The 23,904-nt window shown below is 45.3% G+C and overlaps 1 protein-coding gene across 3 annotated transcripts in view; it reads right to left on the bottom strand.

The window, feature by feature from the left end:
• The window catches only part of RREB1 (ras responsive element binding protein 1), a 180,228-nt gene extending 158,789 nt beyond the window's left edge, over nucleotides 1-21,439 (bottom strand). For 2 of the 3 annotated variants that reach the window (XM_027128297.1, XM_027128302.1), the window contains exon 1: nucleotides 20,476-20,924. The gene's annotated coding sequence lies outside the window, so the exon portion shown is untranslated. Of the gene's footprint in view, nucleotides 1-20,475; nucleotides 20,925-21,351 lie in introns of those variants that run through there. The other variant, XM_027128303.1, reaches the window with a different exon arrangement.
• Between the last annotated feature and the right edge of the window lie 2,465 nt (nucleotides 21,440-23,904).

Here is a 23,904-nt window from a genome sequence, read left to right as displayed (position 1 = left end):
ACAGGTTCCACACTGTCTGAAACTCCTTCGTAGATAACGTCAGCCCGATGCACCTGGATGCTACCACAGTGGAAGATTCCCAACCTGGATGTGAAGGCTTCCTCACCACTACTCTCCGCATCTGTGCGAGAACGTGGTACACAAGACGCGCTGCAAAAGTACGGCAACAGGCCCTTCCTCCAACGTGGATGTGGGGAGAGAGAAAGGGCAAATCTACTGCTTCCTTAAAAGAGAAAGACTACCTAAAGCAAAGGTGCTACAAAAATGCACAAACCCTGGTTCTATCTCTTATCAACTGACAACGTAGACAAATGATCTAACCTCTCTGAGTCTCAGTGTCTGCACTCATAAAGACATACGATGATACGGACCATCCAAGACTGCGATAAAGTTAAGTAACACACAAGCACTCAGCACAGGGCGTTGCCCACAGCGAGGAGTGATATCCATTCCCTCAGAGGTTCACCTTCTACCAGTTCCAGAGTTGCAGTATACACTGACCTCTGGTACGCTGCAAATCCTTAACGATTCTGATATCTCGACACACTTTTATTATAAATCAGCTCCAAGAGGGTAGAGACCTTGTTTATTAATTGCCATAATCCCAGTGCTAACTAAATCTCTGTGGTAGGAACACGCTGATAAAGCGGAGATGCCAACACTGTTTGGAACAACTCTGTATATTTACTTGCAGGTTTGTGTCCAGGCAGTGAGGTAGACACCTCTTTGTGTACCATTATTAGTGCCTGGTATCAAAAGTCTATGGCAGGGACTTCCCTGGTGGTCCAGTGCTTAAGACTCTGCGCTCCCAATGCAGGAGGCACGGGTTTGATCCCTGGTTGGGAAACTAAGATCCCGCATGCTGCACGGCACGGGAAAAAAAAAAAAAAAAAAAGTCTATGGTAAGAATCCTCCTAATACAGGGGTTCTCAAACTTTTTGGTCTTAAAATTATTGATGATCCCAAAGAGCTTTTGTTTGCGTAGTTTTACAGCTGTCAGTATTTTCCATATTAGAAATTAAAACCGAGGATAAAGTAAATTTATTATCTAAAATAATGATAAACCCATCACATCAGTATAAATAGCATATTTTTATGAAAAATAACCGTGTTCCAAAAAAAATTTAATGAGAAGAATACATAGCTTTACATTTTTGCAAATCTCTTTTAATGCCTGGATTTAGAAGGTGCTGGGGTTCTCTGCAGTCTGATTTTTGTTTTTTGGGTTTTTTAAATATTTATTTATTTGGTTGCACTGGGTCTTAGTCGCGGCAGGCGGGCTCCTTAGTTGCAGCATGCGAACTCTTAGTTGCGGCATGCGTGTGGGATCTAGTTCCTTGACCGGGGATAGAACCCAGGCCCCCTGCACTGGGAGTGTGGAGTCTTAACCACTGCGCCACCAGGGAAGTCCCTCTGCGGTCTGTTGTGATATCACACATCACGTATCCTCTAAGCCCAGAGAGAAAAAGAGTGAAAAAAGTCAACCTTATTATTGTTATAAAAATAGTTTGACCTCATGGACCCATGGAGAGGACATCAGGGATTCCTAAGCTTCCAAACTAGACTTTGAGACCCACTGTTTTACCAGTGATGGCAAGAAAACACACTATTTGTTGCTACTATTAAGGGTGGTTTTATTTGACAAACATCTGAATTTCAAATTTCAAAACTAAACCCAATTTTTCATCATTTGCCTCTGTGTATACGCCCTCATTCAGCTGGAATCTGACAGATAGTCTACTTAACGTAATGACAAGGATATATATTTGAGTGTGTGTGTGTGTCTGTGTGTGTGTAAAAAACTTCCCGGGTAGGGGTGCTGCAAACCCGACCTCTCCCAAACTGACCTCATTATCCTTCCCCCAAACCTGCTCCTCAGTGGTGAGGAACTATAATGTTTTCAATGAAGCATAGTTTTCCTCTCCCCAAAGTCAAGTCCTGCAGGCCCAGGCCTGTACTGGCTCTCAGATCGCAGCTCACACCGAGAAAGCCCCCTTCCCTTCAGTTTCTCCTAGTCCCTTTTTCCCAGGCACATCCTAAAAATCATGTTTCCCCCTCAGAGCCTTCTTTAAAAGAACAGTCAAAAATTCTTCTTGTCCCATCAAGCTTAAACCACACTGCTGCTTGGTAGGTTCAGAAACTTCACAAGTGGATTTCTCTGTTACGTGGAACCAGCCTGTGTTAATTTTCATTGTATCATTGAAAGAAATTGGAGAATAGAATTTCATCAGTTGATGGTCATTTATAAAACTGTTTCTATTAAATTAGGTGTTGGCTTTGTGCCCCCTGTATACAGAGAGGCAGAGGCTAAGACACAGCAGTACAAAGCAGATGATTTGATCAATTACAGGGCATCTCACCACTTTGCATCAAATTCTCTTTGGGAAGACCCACAGAAGGAAGGTCTTGGTGCCAAGGAAAAAACCGTGTTTCTCCTGTACAACTGGTTTGTTTTCATATCACAAGGGCCCTGTGAGTCTCATTATTAATCATTTCCCCTATTTGCTTTGTGCTAAGCTGACCAAAGCCAGCTCTGAGGCCCACATCTAGCAAACGAGCTGGATTTCGTGACATTATTTTGTGTATCAACCTCACCCCAGCCTTTAGCTTACGTTTCTACTTTAGCCTTGATTCATTTCCTTGTTTATTCACTCATTCATTCATTCATTCGTTTATATTTTCTTTTTAAATTATTTTTCCCCTCTCTTTTTAATTTTTCCCTCACTTATTTTAAATAATGTTGTACTATGCATATCTCTACGATCCCTTTTTGGAATGAAGCGGGGTATATATGAATAAGTAAACTGGGTAAAACTTCAACCTACTCCAAACCAAGCTTCCCCCGTGAGCCCTCGAGGAGATTGGGCCAAAATCAGTCGCGGGCATTTGTTTTCTCTGATCCATATTGTCAACTACATTTCTGGATACACGTGAGTGGTTACTTAACATTACACACTTGCAGCTACCACATACGTAACCCACTTTGAGGGTGTTAGTTTGCAGAGGCTCTCCTCAGATTAGAGGGAAGGAAGAACAACCCTGGGTAAGTTACATATATTTTCTTTACTCTCCACAAATACCTATGAAAAGCAACCACCAGGTGAGAAAACTAAGATGCACAAAGGTCCCATAATTTGCCCAAGGTGACACAGATCGCAAATGGTGACACCAGATTATGAAACCAGCCCTGTGGTACTCAAAAGCTCTCGGGGGTGGGTTCACCTGGTGAAAATTCAGGGAGCTGTCCCTTTATACTATGTGTACTTTTCTGTGAGCACGTTACACTTCAACAAAATGTTAAAAAGAAAAGAAAAAGGCCATGGGCTCTTCTGTATCTCAGTGTGAAGTCAATGTGACAATGACAATGTGACAAAATTCGTATGGAGTAGAGCAGAAGACAAGGCAGGGGGTCACAGCATGGGCCCTGATGTTACTGCCTTAACTGGTCCACACTCGTGGGATTATTTTTAATGAATGAAACAGTAAACTTAATGAACAGATTCTTTCTTAGGTCTCCTCCACTCACATGCCCATTCTCCAAGGACACTGGGTCAGAGGGTACAACCCACATCCGTGTGTCTGAGGCCTCGATAATAAGGTCGGGGGCCTAGAAGATTAAAAAGTGATAAAGACGTTCACAATGATATGTACCTCTTCCTTTTATTATCTTTTTGTTAGGTTTTCTTCCTCTCCATTGAAAACCTGTATAAGAAAATGGAACATCCATAAGGAGATTTTCCACTTTGCTGGATGTGAAGCTCTCCAGCAGGCCTGGTAATAGTTCAGAAGAGTCTCTCTCATCATCCACTATTGTACATTTAGAAACATAATTTTATCACTAGCCTAACTAACATATAATAAGGAAGGTAAATCTGCCTTTAAAAGGAAAGCCCTACTGGGACTTCCCTGGTGGCGCAGTGGTTAAGAATCCGCCTGCCAACGCAGGTTCGACCCCTGGTCTGGGAAGATCCCACACGCTGAGGAGCAACCAAGCCCACAAGCCACAACTACGGAGCCCACGTGCCGCAACTACTGAAGCCCGCACGCTCTAGGGCCCGCATGCTGCAACTACTGTGGCCACATGCTCAACTACTGAGCCTGCGTGCCGCAAATACTGAGCCCGTGTGCTCAGGAAGCCCTACCACACGAAACACTTTGAAGTTGAAATTCTGAAATTCTTAGGGCTTATTCGTGACATGATTCAGCTTGATAAGGGCGGTGCCGCCATGAAATCAGATCAAAGAGGTGGAAGGAAGGCACTGTGCTGGGTGCCGGTAACTGTGTTCTAGACTTGCCACTAACCAGTTACCTGGAACAAGTCTCTTAATGTGCAGGTTTTTCCTTCCCTCTTCAGTAAGAGGGAGAAATTGAGCTGGATGATTTCTAAGGTTTCTTCATGACCAAACACTACAATTCTGAAGTGGCTCAAAAATAATCATATTGAATTCCCTCTCTCTCTCTCTCTCTTTTTTAATTGGATAAAATTGCTTTACAATGTGGTGTTAGCTTCTTCTGTACAATGAAGTGAATCAGCTATATGTATACCCTCTTGGACCTCCCCCATCCCACCCATCTAGGTCGTCACAGAGCACCGAGCTGAGCTCCCTGTGCTATATAGCAGGTTCCCACTAGCTATCTACTTTACACATGGTAGTGTATTTATGTCAAACCTAATCTCCCAATTCGTCCCACCCTCCCTTTCCCCATGTCCACGTGTCCATTCTCTACGACTACATCTCTATTCCTGCCCTGCAAATAGATTCACCTGCATATGGCCCGATACCAGACACTCAACGTCCTCTCATGAAAATTAAGGAGCTGCTTAGAGCACAGAAGGCCAATCCGCCTCTGCGCAGTGGTAAGCAAATGGTGTACTTATGGGCAAAGCTAGGATGTTCCTTCAAAAACCAGTTCTGGGGGACTTCCCTCGTGGCACAGTGGTTAAGAATCTGCTTGCCAATGCAGGGGACACGGGTTTGATCCCTGGTTCGGGAAGATCCCACATGCCACAGAGGAACTAAGGCCATGCGCCACAGCTACTGAGCCCACGCGCCTAGAGCCCGTGCTCAGCAACAAGAGAAGCCACCGTAACAAAGAGTAGCCCCCGCTCGCCTCAACTAGAGAAAGCCCGCGCACAGCAACGAAGACTCAACTCAGCCATAAATTAATTAATTTAAAAAAAACAACCAAACAAAAAAAACAGTTCTGGGCCTCCTCCAGTCCCTAGACATCCGTCAATCTTGTTATTGGCCATGAACCTGGCCATCGTCATATTAGCTCTGAAGGATTCTTACCTGGCGGGCCAGGCAGGGGCAACAGAACCAGGGGGCAAAGTGGGGAGGCCAAGTAAATGCTGAATGACATCATAAGCCATTGAGAAGATCTCTTTAAACCTCAGAGTGATCTTAGTGACTGGACTGTCTGGGTCACTATCAGATGGAGAGTAATTCTCCTCTAGAAAACAGAAAATCCTATTTGATTGCATAGTCAGAAGCAGAACATAGAGCCGCTCAAAGCCAGGCTCTGGAGAGAGGCAGGCATTGTCTTCCTATCACAACCTGGACGCTGTATGACCACGGGCGAGCTTCTTTGTGTCTCTAAGTGTGTTCAGTCAATGATCAACAGAAGCCAATGAACAGGGTTCTTGTGAGGCATAAATGAAAAATTACCTGTAAACGCTCAGCACAGAGCCTGGCACAGGTTAACAATGGACAGAAGCCCCTCTATTCCACCCCACCATCCTTTCATCTATCCTTGGGCACCTGCTAAGAAGTTACGAGTTTGTCTGATACACTCTCATTTCCTGTATAAGCCCTCCTTTTGAGGAATCCCTACCTAAGCCACAGGGATTCTAAATGCTCCTAAGGCCTTGCTAAAGGAATGAATAATTTATAAGGCACAGGACACAATACCAAGGCACAGTTCGGATCCAAATAGACCCTTTAGGTCCATTTCTGCTAGTGTCCAGCTTATTTTGTAATTAACAAAGGGCAGGATTTTGCTTTGAGGATCCACAAAGAAAACGACAGTTCCGCATCAGATGTTCGATTCTGGGCAAGTTATTTAACCTCTCTGCGCCTCCGTTTCCTCTTCTGTAAAATGGGGCTAATAATAGTGGTCTACTCATAGATTTAAACATAAAGGGCCTGACGCATGGCACCTAAGAGGTGTCAGCGATCCTATATTAAACCTCTCTGAAATTGTCCATTAAATGGTAGGTGATCGATGAAAATCTGAGCCTACCACACCATCAATATTGTCACTAGGTCCCTGCCTGTCAGTACCACCAGGGAATCGTTTAAAATATGCAAATCCCTGCCTCCTCTTTTCCCCGGCTTGTCTTCTTCCCTTGGTCTAGATCAGGTCCAGGAACCTGCATTTTCAATGAACCCCCTGAGTCCCAGCAGATAATCACTGAAGCGACAGACACTGCCTGGAACACACTAGAGAAACTGGATCAGACGTTGGTGATTCCCCTCTCCCTCCAAGAAACGGATTTATGGTTTGGGTAAAAACCATTAAGAACACATTGGTTTTCTTGTTGGTTTCACTTTGAGTTTCTGCCTTCTGCGACACAAAATGAAATCATACAGAGCTTGGGGCTTCACCTCCCACGTGGGGCAGCACTGCCACGTGACCAGAGGGGTGAGAACTGAAACCAGAGGCAGACAAGTTGAGGGGAACCTATACAGAGAGAGAGGTACATATACATATGTATATTCCTTTCCCTTTCCTTTCTTCTTTAAAAAATGAGAACTCCTTAGAGACGTGTGTGACACGCGTGACAAAAGAACGGCAAAGGAACAATGTGAGTTTTCACCCAGAGGATTGTCACTGGCAGTGGATGCAAGTCGAGGTGTGAAGCTGTGACTCCAATCTCAAAGGGTGTGGCATCTTTAGGACAGAATTTCGGGGGAAGGAAGAGCACTGGAAATAAAACGCGCGATCTCAAGCGCGTGATCAAGTATGGAACTAGAATGAGTTCATAGCTTGAAAAGAAACAACGAACTGAAAGCAGCTTGATATGCAAGATAAAATGAACCAGGCTGCCAAAACTCTCGTATGGGTTTCCACAACAGATGTCAATAGGATACAACCGTTTAAAATTATGCAAAATGGGAAAATGTTCAATCCCATGAAACCAAGTATGATGGGCAATCACCCAGATGGAAGTGTCCACATTGCTTGTCTGCTCCAAGAAGTATCTTATGCAACACGAGCACTTAATAATTCTTCATCAAAGATAACCATAATCAGCTCACAAAACATACTAAAGAAAAACACAATAATCTGTACACCCCCCAAAAAAACTTTTAAAATACCATTTACAATAGCATCAAAATGGTTACGTTTCCCAGGAATATTATTACACATATTTCTGCATGTTATATGTATATGTAGCAATGTATTTTTTATATATTATATATGGTTTTATACAGAACATTATAAAACTTTCTTGGGACAGTGAAAATGATATAAATAAGCATGAAGAAATCAGTGTTCGTGTATAATACTTATATAACATGGACTGACTATGTGCCAGACAGCATTTTAAGCACCCTCCACATATTATATGCAACACATGTAGTCATTTAATCCTCTCAATTATCCTGTAAGGTAGGTACTATTACGATCCCTATCTTACAAATAAGGAAACTGAGGCTCACAGAGCTTCTGCAGGGCCACGTGGCCAGTGAAGAGTGGGGTCGGGATCTGCGCACAGGAAGGTGGGCGCCATTTTTTTTTTTTTTATGGTTTGTTATTTTGGGCACCATTCTTTAAAGACTACACCCCGCCTTTCGATGTGGTGAACTCGCTGTTGTAAACACGTCAGGCCTACAAATTCAGTGCAGTCCTAATAATAACTCCAACAGGTTCTGTTAGGGAATTTGTTCTGTTTCTAAAATGTATACAGAAGGGCAAAAAGCCAAGAACACCAAGACATGCTTAATGGAAGCACATGCCCTCCCAGGCATCAGGACTCGCTGTGAGGCTGTGATAATTAAGGGATCGACAAAGAGACCAGTGGAATTGAGTAGAGAGCACGGAAACAGACATAGCACAATGGCCACGTGGTTGATGACACAGGTGGTAAGTATTCCAGGTTACGTGGATACGTAAATAAATAGACAAATGGTACCTAAATAGACAAAAAATGAAAATAGTCTCCTACCTTAGAACATTCACAAAAATCTGTTTCAGATAAATAAAATACAATGAAATCACACGCGAAAGGCACAACTCTGAAGAATACAGGAGAATAGCTCCATGAACCTGGGAGAGGGAAGAATTTCTTCAACAAGATAGAAGGGACTTCCCCAGTGGCACGTGGTCAGGAGTCTGCCTGCCAACGCAGGGGACACGGGTTTGAGCCCTGGTCTGGGAGGATCCCCCATGCCGTGGAGCAACTAAACCCGTGCGCCACAACTACTGAGCCTGTGCTCTAGAGCCCGTGAGCCACAACTACTGAGCCCGTGTGCCACAACTAGGAAGCCCACGTGCCTAGAGCCCATGCTCCACAACAAGAGAAGCCACTGCAATGAGAAGCCCGCGCACCGCAATGAAGAGTAGCCCCCGCTCGCCGCAACTAGAGAAAACCCACGTGCAGCAACGAAGGCCCAACGCAGCCAAAAAGAAAGAGAGAAAGGCAGGCAGGCAGGAAGGAAGGAAGGAAGGAAGGAAGAAAAATATTGACCATAAAGGAAAAACATTGATAAATCTAATAATATTAAGAGTTTGTGAGCATGCAAAGGCATCGTAAATGGAATAATAAGACAAGTCAAGGTGGAAGGCGTTATTTGCAACACGTATAATCAACTAGAGACTCATTCCAAAATATATAAAGGAAGCTTACAAATTAGTAAGAAAAAGACAATCCACAGAAAAATGGGAAAGCTCTTAAGAAAAAGGAGTATCAAAATGGCCAATAAGCCTTGTTATTAATCGGGGAAAAGCAAATTAAAACCACAGTACGACACCATTTCATATTCATCAGACCGGCAGAAATGACAAAGTCTAAGGATACCAAGTTCTGGTGAGGATGTGAAGCAGTAAGAACTCCCAACCGTTGTCAGAAGGAGCACAGACTGAACCAAGCACTTCGGAAAACAGGCTGGAGTTACAGTAAAGTTAAAATTACAAATACCCGGCGACCCAACAATCCACCGCCCACGCCACACCACATGCACCCTAGAGAAACTTCTGCACAACGGTACTAGAAGCCATATGTATATATAAATGTTCTTGACAGCCTTTGTCGTAGCACCCAAAAGCTGCAAACAGCTCCAACGGCCACATCAACGGGACAGGAACCCCAAACAACAACAGCGACTGAACCACAGGTCCAGGCATCAGCGCGGTTAAGTCTTGTGATTATATCGTTGATGAAAACAAACAGGTAAAATGTAATATACACCAAGCACTTGCAAAACTGAATGATGTCATTTAAGGATACCTACACAGCTGTAAACTTCCTACGGACGGAAGAGGGAGGTGGTTTTAAAGCGGAGAACATTCTAAGGCTATGTTCTATTGCTGAATGTGGATGGGGGTTACATGCATGTCCACTTGCTAATTAAAACATATATATATATTCTTTTAATACTCTTCTGCATATATGCTATATATCAAAATTTCTGATTATCCTCTTAAGAAGGTGCAATACTGCCTATGTCCTGATTAGGAAAGAGGCCTGCTTTTTAAAAAGAAAAGCACGGGCTTCCCTGGTGGCGCAGTGGTTGAGAGTCCGCCTGCCGATGCGGGGGACGGGGGTTCGTGCCCCGGTCCGGGAAGATCCCACATGCCACGGAGCGGCTGTGCCCGTGAGCCATGGCCGCTGGGCCTGCGCGTCCGGAGCCTGTGCTCCGCAACGGGAGAGGCCACAGCAGTGAGAGGCCCACGTACCACAAAACAAACAAACAAACAAACAAAGAGAAAAGCACATCACAAGCAAACTTTCAAATGTAAAAAATTGGAAGACGTATTCCAAAAGATAGTCCATCAAAGACAGAATGAATGTTCGATTACAAGGAACCCTAAGTAAGAGTAATAACAGCTCACCAAAGTCTGATTATACCACAATTTTTATAAAAGTCAAAAGATGAAGGCTGATAATTAACGTGGATGTTGGATTCGATGACACACTGGAGGAATTACCATCAAAATAATTAGAAAAGAGGTAACAAATGCAGAGCGAATACCCGATGATGGTTTAGTCACATTTCAAAGGCAAGCTATAAAATTTAAATATGCAAAACGAATACTTTTCATGATTCTTTTATATTTCTTCATCTTTTGCCTTAAAAAAAAATTCAGAGCCTTTACCCAGACCTAAGACTTTCCACTCTGACTGAAACTAAGTACAGAACTCTATAGAAAGTACCAATTATTTCCCTGAATGTCTAAACTCACACTCTAACAGCAAATAGATTTCTGCTCAGCCGAAGTTTTCTGAAAATGGTCTGCATTTGTTTTTACCAGGAGGCCACTTAAATCTTACCCACTTGTTTAGCTGCAAGGATTGAAACAAAATGTTTGCTTGCAAAACAAACACTGGTTTTAAAATTCTCCACTTGGGCTGCCGGGTAAAACACTTGTTTACTGAAACAAATGTTTTATTTGGAAAACGCCTGCCAGTGTGGACACTTTCCAAGAAATACACCAGGATGTACTAGGATGGTGATGTCACGCCCTTGATAGAAGTTGGCATTTTAGGGTAACTGCACAAAGTTTACTTTCAGAGAATAGAACAACAATGGGAAAACCAATCCGCTTTTTTAAAAAAATCCAAGGCCTAAAATGCTTTTACTGGGTCATTACATAGGCCAGTTCAATCCCCCCAAAGCTAATCTCTTTATACAATCAAATTAGTTTTATAAGTGACATAATAAGTATCATCATCATCATCATCATTATTTTAGAGCTAAGCCTCTTCCTTTAGATTCATTCTATGCCTTCTGGCTCCCCTATGTGACATGGCATGAAAAACCATTTCCATCTCTTAATAAGATACGCTAGAACCCTGAAATGCCATTATTAACCACAAAATAGGATTGAGCATAGCCAAGTCTAACTTGAAAACCAGCCACGGAGATTTACTTTCTTAAGTACGGAAAGAAAACATCCCAAAAGATATTCTTGGGACCCTGTGGTTAGTTTCATATGGCGGCTCCAGTAAACACATTACATTTGACCAAATAGGATTCCGCTCCCCACCCCGCGCCCCAGAAAGCTTAGGAATTTTCATGAGTATTTTCCTGCTAAGGTTAGGCACTAAGAAATAAAATAGATCATTTTTATAGTCCATAATAATGGACTTTTAAAAAGTACATCCCAGGGCTTCCCCGGTGGCGCAGTGGTTGAGAGTCCGCCTGCCGATGCAGGGGACGCGGGTTCGTGCCCCGGTCCAGGAAGATCCCACATGCTGCGGAGCGGCTGGGCCCGTGAGCCATGGCCGCTGAGCCTGCGCGTCCGGAGCCTGTGCTCCGCAACGGGAGAGGCCACAACAGTGAGAGGCCCGCGTACCGCAAAAAAAAAGTACATCCCAAACTTTCAAAAAGTACATCCCCCATCTTTAAAAAACACCTTGCATATATCCTAGCATATGTATATTTTAATTTATAAACTGTATACTACTCTTAGGCATTACGAAACATATACAAGAATGCACAATGCAAAGGACTTAATAGACATTTCTCTAAAGAAAACATACTACTGACCAATAAGCACATGAAAAGATGCTCAGTATCATTAGTCATCAGGGAAATGGAAATCAAAGCCACAAGATACCACTTCAGATCCACTGGGGTGGCTATAATAAAAAAATGGAAAATAACAAGGGCTGGGAACGATGTGGAGAAATTGCAACCCTCGTATATTGCTACGGGGAATATAAATTGGTACAGCCACGGGGGAGAACAGTTCGGCAGTTCTTCAAAATGTTAAACGTGGAGCTACCACATGACCCAGCAATTCCAGCGTTAGGTAAATATTCAACATATACCCAAAAGCACTGAACACAGGGATTTCCACTGACACTTTTATACCCATGTTCACAGCAGCATTATTCAAAATAGCCAGTGTAGAAACAACCCAAATGTCCATCAACTGATGAACAGATAAACAAAATGTACTATACACAGTCAATATAATAGGATATAATTCAGCCATAAAAAGAAATGAAGTACTAACACATGACACAGCATAGATGAGCTCTGAAAATATTATGCAAAACAATAAGCCGGACCTCAAAGGACATACATTGTATGATTCCACTCATAAGAAATATCTAGAACAGGCATACGAGACAAAGTAGATTAGAGAGTCAAGATGGACGTGGGGAGTTGTTGCTTAATGGGTGCAGGTTTCTGTCTGGGGTGATGACAAATTTTGGAAATAGACAGTGGTGATGGTTGCACAACATTGTGAATGTAATTAATGCCACTGAATTGTACACTTAAAAATGATCATGACAGCAAATCTTATGTTATATCTTTTTTACCACAATTTTAACAAACTGAAAAAAAGAAAAAGGACAAGCTAAAAATACAATTGAGGTTCTAATATTTTCTTCTCAAATTCCAGTGGGCGACCTGGCACACTCCAGGGCTGGGTAGAGGCAGAGCTTCCAAAGCCAAAGCAAGAATTAGTGAATTGAATGTGGGATAGAGGGAATATTGGGGAGAGAATATACGAGAAAGCCTACAGCTCAGAAAGAATTGTATTTTTAATTCCAAAGGAAAGAGGACCTCATTCTGTAGCCTTTGCATAGAACTAAATGCAAACCACCTGCGAGTTCTCGCCATCCTTCACTCCACACACTTGCATGTCTGAGTCACTGCAAAAACACCAGGAAAACCCTCTTCACTTCTCCTGCAAAGCGTCCATTCGAATCTAGCTCACTCGGTGTGAGGGCTGAGGTTCTGCCTTACGAAGCAGACTGTGCTTTTGCCATTGTTTTACCGTCTCAGGTAAGACCCAAGTCCAACATAAAATACTCCTTTTCAAAGCTGTTTTCAAAGTCATTTTCATCACTTTCCCCCCCTTGGGCTCAAGAGGATCAATTATGGGGAAAAGTGACAGGAAACAATAAAAAGATTAACAGCTCAACATCAAGAAGCAACTCTACTGCCTATGCTGGATGTGTGGAATACGAGGCTGGCCCAGAACCAAGGTAATCAAAGGGAAAACACACCCGAGTTTGAGGCCTCGGCTGACATTTCAGGAGGGTGAAGGCCCTGTTCAACACAGAAATGACAACGCGAAGGGCACGGTGATGGAGCAGGAAGGTTCTGTACTAACACACAGCACAGAAATGTCCCACATTCGGCATCACAGGGTTTCACCGTAAGACAGGCACCTGTCGACTGCTGGATTGTCTACTTTAAAAGCTGGACTATTTTTCTAGTAAAATGTAAGAACTCAGCTTTAAAAGAAAACAAAATTGAGATATGTTAGACTCCCAGGACCATCTGAACTTTCATTTTCTGTAGATTAATGACGGAGCAACATGAATTAACTGCTGCTTTCCTTTGGCAAGTCAGCTGAAGCTCGTGGCTTCAAGGACAAACATGCTCTAAAACTGCAGTACAAAACTGTTGATTCATATCCTTCAAATCTCTCGAGTGACTGTACCTTATAAAAAATAACTCCTTGACCCTCAAAGTAATCCTTTACTGAAAGCTCTCGTCTGAAATCTGTATTTCAATACCATCAGAGTGCAAAGTATTCAAAAATCTACATAAAGACTGCTTCTAGGACCTCCCTGGTGGCACAGTGGTTAAGAATCCGCCTGCATTGGCAGGGGACACAGGTTCGACCTCTGGTCCGGGAAGATCCCACATGCCGCAGAGCAACTCTGCCCGCGCGCCACAACTACCGAGCCTGCGCTGTAGAGCCCGCGAGCCACAACTACTAAAGCCCGCGCGCCTGGAGCCCGTGCTCCGCAACAAGAGAAGCCACCGCAATGAGAAGCCCGCGCACCGCAACAAAGAGCAGCCCCCGCTCGCCGCAGCTAGAGAAAAGCCTGCGCGCAGCAACGAAAACCCAACGCAGCCAAAAATAAATATATTTTTTTAAAAGACTGCTTCTAAACAGAATTCAGTAAATTATATTGGTGTCATGCGTGGGCGCAGGATTGTGAATATGTAGGTATCCATACAAAAGAAACCATCTTCCAAGTTCTTCGTGAAATTCTAATTGCCTTTGCCTGTTATTGCTACCGTAGGAAAACCTTCCACTGGTAATTCAGTCCTACTATGAAATCTTAGCTTTTAAAAGATGAGTTCTCCAAATGCAGAGAAACATACGAGGATTCTTGTTTAAAAGTGTTCCGTTTTAGTCCCAATGCTGATATTGCTTCAAAACTCTTTTCTCAAGGCCCTCTAGCATGCTATATGAAAAAAACGTTGCCAAGCTGGTTTTTAACACATCTTCACAGGGCTGATAAGCAAAAGTTTACTAAAGCAGTTTGGAATAAGATAAACTCAGAGCCGTTCTGTTAAGTTTTCTCAAATTCAGCAGCACTTTTTAAACGGAGGGTTGTTAAACAAGCCATCAATTCCCAAAGCTGTGAGAGAGAAAAGAAGCATCTCTCCTTTGGTAAAACACGAACCCACAGCTTCTTTGGAACTGCGGCTGACATCCTGTTGGACTGAGCAGCTTGAAACCTGTTTTGTGGGTATTAGGAATGAGTGCAAACAGTAAGGGGTTGTGAAAATAAATTTTCTAATGGGGGGAAAAAAGTGAACAGCAATCATGTCTCCAATCTTTCTTATGAATCTTACCTATTTAACCTTAAAAATCGTTCTATTTACCATGTGATCATTGACATGCTCATAAATTTAGAGGTTCTTGCTCATTTAGAAGTTTTTTGGCTGTTAATACCCATATTTTCATAAATAATAATAAGATACATGTCACTAGGAGAACTAGGACAACAGCAGTAAATACTACCTACCCCTCAGTGTGATCAAGAGAATGCAAAACGTGTACAAAACTCTATACACGCCGCAGAATACACAAAACAAACTCTGGAGACGCTAGAAAACTGTGTAAATTAGATGCTGTAAATTCTCATTTGAGCTCTTTCATTTTACACTCAGAGCTTCAAGAAGACTTTAAAATCTGTGTATCAAGATGCTAGCCATAATGGAAAAGGATATGAAAAAAATATATACATATATGTATAACTGAGTCACTTTGCTATACAGAAGAAATTAATACAACATTGTACATCAACTATATTTCAATAAAATTTTTAAAAATTAAAAAGAAAATGATGCTAGCCCAATTTCTGGCTTCTTAAAGAAATCTCAAGCACAAAATCACCTTTTCCCCCCTGTAGTCTAACTTCACAAATAGCTGCTGAAAAGGATGTTCTCGGACAAGCCCATCCCGCAGACGGGCCATCCATCTACCTGCCATCTCTCACCTCTCACATGAGTGCTCTAAGGGTCTGCATCTTATACCATCCTCTCTCACTCACAGTTTCTTGAGTACCTTGGGTTTCATTTTCTGATATGTTTAGAATACTCCCTTATATTCTAAATGAAGTTCAAGGCCTAGATTCCATTGCATAACAACGTGAATGTGCTTAACAGTACTGAACTGCACACTTAAAGTTGTTGAAGATGGTCCATTTTATGTTATATGTACTTTACCACAATTAAAAAAAAAAAAAAAACAACCCTGATTCCATCATTTTCTACTGTTGTTTGGTAGGGGTAAAGTAAAAGGTCAACGAGAAAAAAACCCCACCACTGGCTTCTGCAGGGAGAGGATGCTGCCCCTCCGACCTCCACCATGAATTTTAATCATTAGTGTCTGCCTGCTAGTGCACCAGACATGTAATGATACGGACATGAGAATTTGTCTCTTTATAGCTTATAAACAGGAAAGGATAAAAAAGAGCAAATGACACCTTGCAGCCGGATAATCGGCATCTGGTTAACTGGAAGTGACAAAATGTTTGCTGCCGCTCAAAAGGACAGACATTTGTTTTTTGTGACAATAAAGCAATGAGATACACAGATAGACAAGTATTCCTTGAAAAAGGTGTGAACGGTCATCACCCTTTAGAAATCCAGCCCTGAATTCCTGACTCTCCATTCTCTCTAAACTGGGCTGGTTCTCTCTAAACTCTAGACTGCTGTTTAGAGCTCACAGCTTGCCCCGCCTTACCTCTGACTACTCAGCTCCCTTGAAGAGGATAAGCCAATCAGTCAGTCTCCTCCCGAGAATATTGCCAAATACCAGGCCCGGGGTCTACGTATCCAAAGGTACAGGAAGTAGTCTGCCCAGGGCCCGGTCTATTGCATCATCTCGACCTACTTCGATGGACAGAGTGTGAGTCAGCCCCGAACACAGCGCTTCAACCCCAAACCTCCTTCCTACCTAGCAGGGCAGAGCTCTTCTGACACATCCATCCAGGCTTGCAAACCCATGCTAAATTTGTAAAGCAGCAGGTCCTCTGGATATAAATACAACTTCCAGCATTGCCTATCAATGGCTGTCCATCAGATACAAAAGCACAAGAACAGGTTGAAACTAACACGTGAAAAGGAAGAACTCTTGCTCTCCTGGGGAGAGACGGGAGGCTCCCGGGAGGTCTCAGGTTGTAGAACACACTGACGGAGGCACTGGTTCCCCAAGAGGAATCTGTATCAGAGTGGCCTGTGACGCTTATATAACACACAGGCTGCCAGCCCGGGAGATTCTGATTCAGTGCCTATGGGGTTGTACCCCTTAATCTGTTGAGCCGGGTTTGGGAGCTACTGGGTAAAGTACTTGGGTTACCACAATGCTGATTCAGTAGATTGGCGCTAACTAAAGCCTCAGGAATGACTACCTTCTAGTGCTTTACAAGGAAGGAGGAGAATCTTTTTTTTTTTTTTTTTTGCTGCACGGTTTGAGGGATCTTAGTTCCTCCACCAGGGATCGAACTTGTAACCCTGTAGTGGAAGCACAGAATCCTGACCACTGGACCACCAGGGAATTCCCAGGAGAATTTTGGAATGTATACATATGTATATAGGTATATATATAAATTCTAATCATGAATGTACCCTAAAATTCGTCCTTTGCCACCAAGTTCAAATTTAGGACCAATCATCACTTACTTCTCTGTAGATGACTCACCCTCTACTTTCAGCCAAGACCCATCCATCCTCCCTAAATCACCTAAACCCAGCTGCCAATCACGGCTTCCAATTCCACTTCTGAAATCAACCCTTCAATTTACCTTAAACACTGCCTTCCTGTTCCAATTTCTGTTCATAGTACCACCTGCCAAGGCATCTAGATTTAAATCCGCAGTCATCTTGGATGCTTCAGGTCCACATCCAAACACTATAAAGTACTGTCAATTTTCCATTTATAACAACTCACGGGACTTCCCTGGTGGCGCAGTGGTTAAGAATCCGCCCGCCAATGCAGGGGACACGGGTTCCAGCCCTGGTCTGGCAAGATCCCACATGCCTCAAAGCAACTAAGCCCGGGTGCCACAACTACTAAGCCCACGCGTCACAACTACTGAAGCCCACGCGCCTAGAGCCCGTGCTCCGCAACATGAGAAGCCACTGCAATGAGAAGCCCAGGCACCGCAATGAAGAGTAGACCCCGCTCACTGCAACTAGAGAAAGCCCGTGCACAGCAACGAAGACCCCATGCAGCCAAAAATAAAGAAAGAAAGAAAATAAATAACTCTCCAAGCATCACCTTCCAACCAAGGTCCCACTGATACAACCCTTGTCCAGGCCCTTGGGTCCCAGTGGCAATAGCCACTCATGGTCCCTGACCTCCCATTCCCAACAAAACGCACAAGATTAACCTTCCCCAAATCCAACAGTGACCACGTATTTTCCTTGCTCAAAATCCTGTCACAATTCCCCATTACCTGCAGATGAAGTCCTAACACCAACAGTGGCCCAGGCATTCAAGGTCCCTAACTGGTCTGTCCCTAAACCTATCATTCAAATGACAAAGTTCATACTTGATCCATCTCCAGGAGCAAAGACGATCCATTCAAATTCCCCCAATGTTCCCTGCGACTTCCTGCCTCGCGGCTTATCTTCCTTCTACCACTAGGAAGGTCTGTCTTTCTCTAGCTATTAAAATCATGTCCACCCTGTACGGCCTAAGTTCAAGTTCTACCAACTCCCTCGGGAGCACTTCCTGATGGCTGCCACCTCACAGCTACCCAGGACACGCCCAGCACTGCCACATCTGAGCCTTTGCTAAGTAAGGGTTTGCCCTCTCCCTTTTACCTTCCCTTTCACCCTCTGCCCTCTGCCCCTCCCTGGAAGTTCCTGAGCACTTTGCGCCTGACTTTTCATTGACAGTCAATTGTACACTAGCTGTCTGGCAAGATCTCCCTAAAAAAGAGCAAACCCTCATTCTTACACGGAAACAATACAGGTTCACTGCTACTATTTTAGAGAATAAATAGAAGGAAAAGAATGTTTTTAATCTCTCATTCTACTTCTCAACTCATTTTACCTTTCATCTATGAATCCATCATCTCTTCTTAGGCATACAGGCACATATTTTTTCCTGGTGTTTTAACTCCTGAACTGTTAAACTTCTTATATTTATCATCTAGCTGTAACCACCCCCAACTAAAACATATTAGACTTCAGTCTTTTTAGGAACATGAACATGCCTCTCTCTACTGTGTAATCTCCACAGTGCTTAAGTTAACACAAGTTAACACAAGTCACCTATTTTGTCTAGCTTGTCTAACACAAGCTAGACAAAATAGGTGGCTAAAATGTTTAAAGCACATGTTCACTGAAAAAAATATTTTGGGGGTAGCAGTGAGTAAACAGTTACAAATGCATTGTCCAAAATAATCTATGTGGAAACCTGCTACACATAGGCAATTTCTTGAAAAGTGCCCCCCAAATTATGTAACACGTTTTAAATATACAAGAACACACAATATTAAGGACTCTATTGTCAATCCTTTCTTAACAGATATTTATTCCTTAATTTAACTTGCTTTATAGATCTGATTTATAACTAAAATGAAGATCACCCTACATAGAAATGTTTCATGAATGTAGAAGAAATTGAGGCGTGGGGAGAAGGGATGGGGGGAAAAAGGAAGTCTGCCACTTCATTTTTTACTTAAATTTTCAATTCATTTCTATAGCAACAATGCTGGTTTGAACCAAGATTTGACAGTCTCATTATCTCACACAGAAGGAAATCATGCTCCCTAACAGGGTGACCAAATCTAAGATCATGAACGTCTTCATTTTTTTTTCAAGTTTCCAGAAAAGTTCTGCATAACTCTGCCATTTTCATTCAAATGCAAGACTATCCAGGGTATGGAACTGGTCCGTTTCCAGCTTCAGCTGTTGTACAGTTCAGGAAAACACCATAAGCGAAAATAAAGACTTTTGCCAGTTGAACTGAAGATCCTCTATCTAGAAAGTAATAGAAAAAGTCCAGTCTACTACCCCAAAGCAGATCAAGCATTATTATTCTTACTCCCATTTTACTGAGAAAACACAACAAAGTTAAAAAATAAAATAAAAATAGACTAGGGATGGTTAGATCTCCACAAAAGTTTTCATCACAAAATAACCTCCTCTTTTACATATAAACGTAGACTATGATTCAATGTACCGAAATTCAACTGACCAGTTTTTGCTTCCTATGAATATAGACTCTTTCATGCAAAATGCATCTCAATTTAGTTTTCTTTCTCTAGGGTTGCTTTGGAAACAGAAATTTACATTAAGTGCTAAGTCAGCTAGCTTTTCTTCGGCTAACTCTTAGGATCTCTCTAGAGGATAACACACCCCTCCTGGCTTCTTGAGTAAAACTCCAGCAGTTTCTTTGGGGCCTGAAGCTTCGCGGCTTTCTGGGCCTTGGTTCCGCAGCCCTAGCCTGCCCTCTGTAACTGAGGTCTCCTGGACCAAACCAGCAGAGGAAAAATGCGACAGCTCTCTGGAAAGGTGCTCAAGAAGGGTCCGGGCTGCACTGCTTCGCAACCTCATTGCTTACTGTTATTTCTTCCTTGACTCCGCTTGCATCACCAGCACCCAAACCCAAAGCCCATCTCTTTAAAAGCTGGACCCTCCCTCTCCTAATCACATGCTCGGGGTGTGAGGTGCCGCTGGGCTCCGGAGGGAACTAACTGGACTGCTCTCATTTCTCCTGCTTTGAGGAGGGTTGAGTGTGCGGGGTTTTTTGCTGATTTTTTTCTTCTCCTTTTAATAAAGGCCTTTCCATGTTTGTTTCTCAGGCCTTCCTCAAATACAAAACTGTCACTGTCCCTGTCCCCTGCTTCTTCCGACTCGAAGGTACCAACTTCAAAGGGAGCGTTTGCTAAGAACGTTGGTAAACTTATGGCAGCCCGGGCCTGCATTTGGGAGACTCAAACTCTAACGCAAAGATGTTGAATTTATGTTCTCTGAGACGGCAGGAAAACAAACAAACAAACACACAAGAAGCAGGGCAAAAACCCACCTCCTCTCCAGCTTTTCTTTCACGTCTTGGTTCAGTAACAAGAAAAGTTAATCCGCTCCCTAGTGCAACTGCCGCCTCTTCACCCTCAGGCTCACCTAGAACATTCACTGCATCCTCCCATCCAAGCCAAGCTCGGTTACTGAGGCAACTAAGTTTTTCTTCCCAAAGGGTCACAGGGAAACACATCCCTCGGGATCCCCTGGTAACCGTCCACCGATAAGGCTGGGGAACCACAACGGCAAAAGACTCGCTTTCCAAGGCTTGCGCGGGCCGCCGCTGCCGGTATGGGGGCGGGGGAGGAGGTGCGTGCGGGTGCGCAGCGTCCAGTTACATTCCTGACCCACTTTCGCATCCCCTCCCTCCCCCTCCTCTTCCTCCTCCTCCTGGGCAGGCCGCGAGGGCACCAGCGCCCCGGAGAGCCACCCGCGAGCTCTCCCTAGGCCGCCGCGGGCGGGGTGCGCGCGGCGTCGGGCTCCGCGGGGGACCGGGAGGGAGGGGGAGAAGGGAGGGAGGGAGGGAGCCCGCCGCCACCCCCACCCCACCTCCACCCCGGCTTCCCCTGCGCGGCCCCTCCCCCGTCACATGGGCTCGCGAGCACCTGTTGGCCACCTCAGCCCCTTAGCGGAGCCCCTCCCGCCTGCCTGGCGAAAACCCCCGCGGGAGGCGATGGGAACACTGCCCGGTTCTCGCTCTGCAAACCCCGCTTCGCCCGGGGAGGGCGCGGGGGTCGGGGGGCGATCCCTACCCAACTGCTCAGCTTTACAAAGTGCGAAAGCGCCCTGGTCGCGCGGCTATCCGCCCGCCGCCGCTTCCCCCTCCCTGGGACGGAGCGGGGAGGTGGGGTGCGCCCGCCCCCAACCCGACTCCGCTGGAAACCTGGGCTCCGGGCGGGGATGCTGCCGAGTCCGGGCCGGGGCGGCGGGGGCGAGGGCAGGCAGCGGGTGGCGACGGGTGGGGTGTGTGTTTCGAGTCGCCGAGTCCAGGAAGGGGGCGGGAAGCTGCCGTCTCAGCTGCAACTTCTGAGCGTGCAAAGCAACTCAGCAACTTTGCCTGCGCCGCGCCCCTCCCCCGCGCCGCCGGCCGGGCCGGGGGCTGCGCTGTGCCTGGGGCCCCGGCGACAGGCCCGGCGGGGAGCAGATCGGGGTGCAGGCGAGCGGGCCGGGGGCCGGGCCCGGGCTGCAGAAGTGGCCCGGCCGCCCCGGGGGTAAGACTGGGGAGCGCCGCCCGGTCCCGGCGCCGCGCACGCCCCCCGCCGCCCCCACCGGGCCCGTCGCGCCCGCCGCCGGACTGTGCGCCGGGAAGGGGGCGGAGGATGGCTGCGGAGCCATGGAAACTGCCGGGTGGATAAATAAGGAGAGGGCCGAGCGGGGCCGTCCCGAGCTGCCAGCATCTCGGCGGCGGATGCGGCGCCCCGGGAAGCGCGGCCGAGCTCGCACAAGTGTCCCTCCCGCCCGGAGGGAGGCCAGCGGTGGAGACCGGTCCCCGGAGGGGAGAGGGCTGCGAGGTGGAGGGCAAGGCGAGGGTGAAGGTGACCCGGGCCTCCCGGGGTCAGCGGCTGTTTGTTCCGGTCCCGAAGGACGGCGCGAGGCCCCTGCCGGTCCTGCCAGCCCGGAGGCCTGGGGAAAGCCCCAACTTCGCGTCCAGAAAGATAGACTCGTCCGGTTCAGGCATTCGGAGGGGCTGAACTTGGGCATCAGGGGAAGATGGAAAGCCTGGGCCAGCCTGGGGTGGGACACCCCGGCCCCGAAGCCCTGCCCGCACACCCTCCGGAGGCGGATTGGCAAGATGGGGAAGGATGGAAACGGGCTGACTTGTGTCGGGCCCTTGCACTCCTGTACGGGGAGCCTGCACAGCCCGGCCCGCGCCGCCCCCTTCCTCTGGAAGCCGATTTACGAATCCTCCAACCTCCTCCTAGCACTCACAAACTTCATCTGACTCACTGTGGAGTTACTGATGCTTTACGCCCAAACCTATTGCTTGGGAAGTGCTAGGGATTTTTTTTTTTTTTTTTTTTTGCGGTACTCGGGCCTCTCACAGTTGTGGCCTCTCCGGCTGCGGAGCACAGGCTCCGGACGCGCAGGCTCAGCGGCCATGGCTCACGGGCCCAGCCGCTCCGCGGCATGTGGAATCTTCCCAGACCGGGGCACGAACCCGTGTCCCCTGCATCGGCAGGAGGACTCTCAACCACTGCGCCACCAGGGAAGCCCAGTGCTAGGGATTTTAATCGTGGGTTAGGAAATTGAGTCACTTCAGGGTGTGGGGCTCTTTCTTAAAAAAATTTATTTATTTGGCTGTGCCGGGTCTTAGTTGCAGCATGTGGGATTTGTTCCCTGACCAGGGATGCAACCCGGGTCCCCTGCATTGGGAGCACGGAATCTTAGCCACTGGACCGCCGGGGAAGCCCCAGGGTGTGGGGCTCTTGAGAGGCAAAGGGGTGGCTTCGGGTGAAAGTCAGCTACCTGTCACCCCGCAGGATGATTTAATTACGTGACTTCTTAATTTAAAGAACTTTACAAGCTGATTGAGGACAGCTGGACAGTTAGATTCTGATGTGAACCTGGAAGTTACTTTTAACTGAACAAGGTCTATTTTGCACCAAAAACGAGTGAACAGTACGCTGGTCCCTTGGTATCAGGGGTATTGGCTCCTGGAACCCCCGCCAAATCCAAAATCCAGGGGTCCTCAAGACTCATGTAAAATGGTGTGATATTTGCATATAACGGATGCACATCCTCCCCTGTACTTCAGATCACCTCTGGATTACTTATAATACCTAATGTAATATAATTATAAATAAAATAAATGTTCTGTAGATAGTTGTTGGCCTTCAGCAAATTCAAATTTTGCTTTTTGGAACTTTCTGGAAATTTTTTTTTTCAAGCATTTTCTATTCGAGGTTGATTGACTCCAAAGGTTACAGGGAGGGCCAATTATCTTTTTTTTTAACTTCAAAATTTTTAGTTCTTTTACTTCTTAATGGGAAAAAAATACCCTTTTACTGTCTTCCTCTGGAATAATTGTACAAGCTCTAGGCTAAAGCGTAGCTTCCAGAGTGTTCCAGAGAACACCAGATCCTCAGTATGTCCATAGGTGATGTTTGAAAAAAGGTTCACGTTTCATCTATTCCAAGATGCACATATTTTCAAATTTTGACATCTCTAATGTCCTATTTGGTAGCATCACTGAGTCCTAGTTTAACTGGAACTGTTTTTTTAGTGGGACATGAAATTAGGAAGTTTGAGAAATGCTGAGTTAAACAACTATATTTGTTATACAACCAAGAAATGCAACAAATAGCTTTACAGCAAGGCCTTTCAGAGTCTTCCGTGTGCTAAGGTGTTTGGGAATCACCAAGGAGAGGTTATGCAGACTTTCCTAAATGTATCTGTCCAGTCACTGGTTTTGTGAGCATCGTTGCTGAGGACTCAT

The sequence above is a fragment of the Aethalodelphis obliquidens genome, unplaced genomic scaffold (genome assembly GCF_003676395.1).
Source record: "Aethalodelphis obliquidens isolate GAN/ISIS:26980383/991018 unplaced genomic scaffold, ASM367639v1 scaffold34, whole genome shotgun sequence".
In the NCBI taxonomy this organism is placed as follows: Eukaryota; Metazoa; Chordata; class Mammalia; order Artiodactyla; family Delphinidae; genus Aethalodelphis; species Aethalodelphis obliquidens.
The sequence above is the reverse complement of the archived record's forward strand: the minus strand, read 5'-3'. Positions and strand labels throughout refer to the sequence as shown.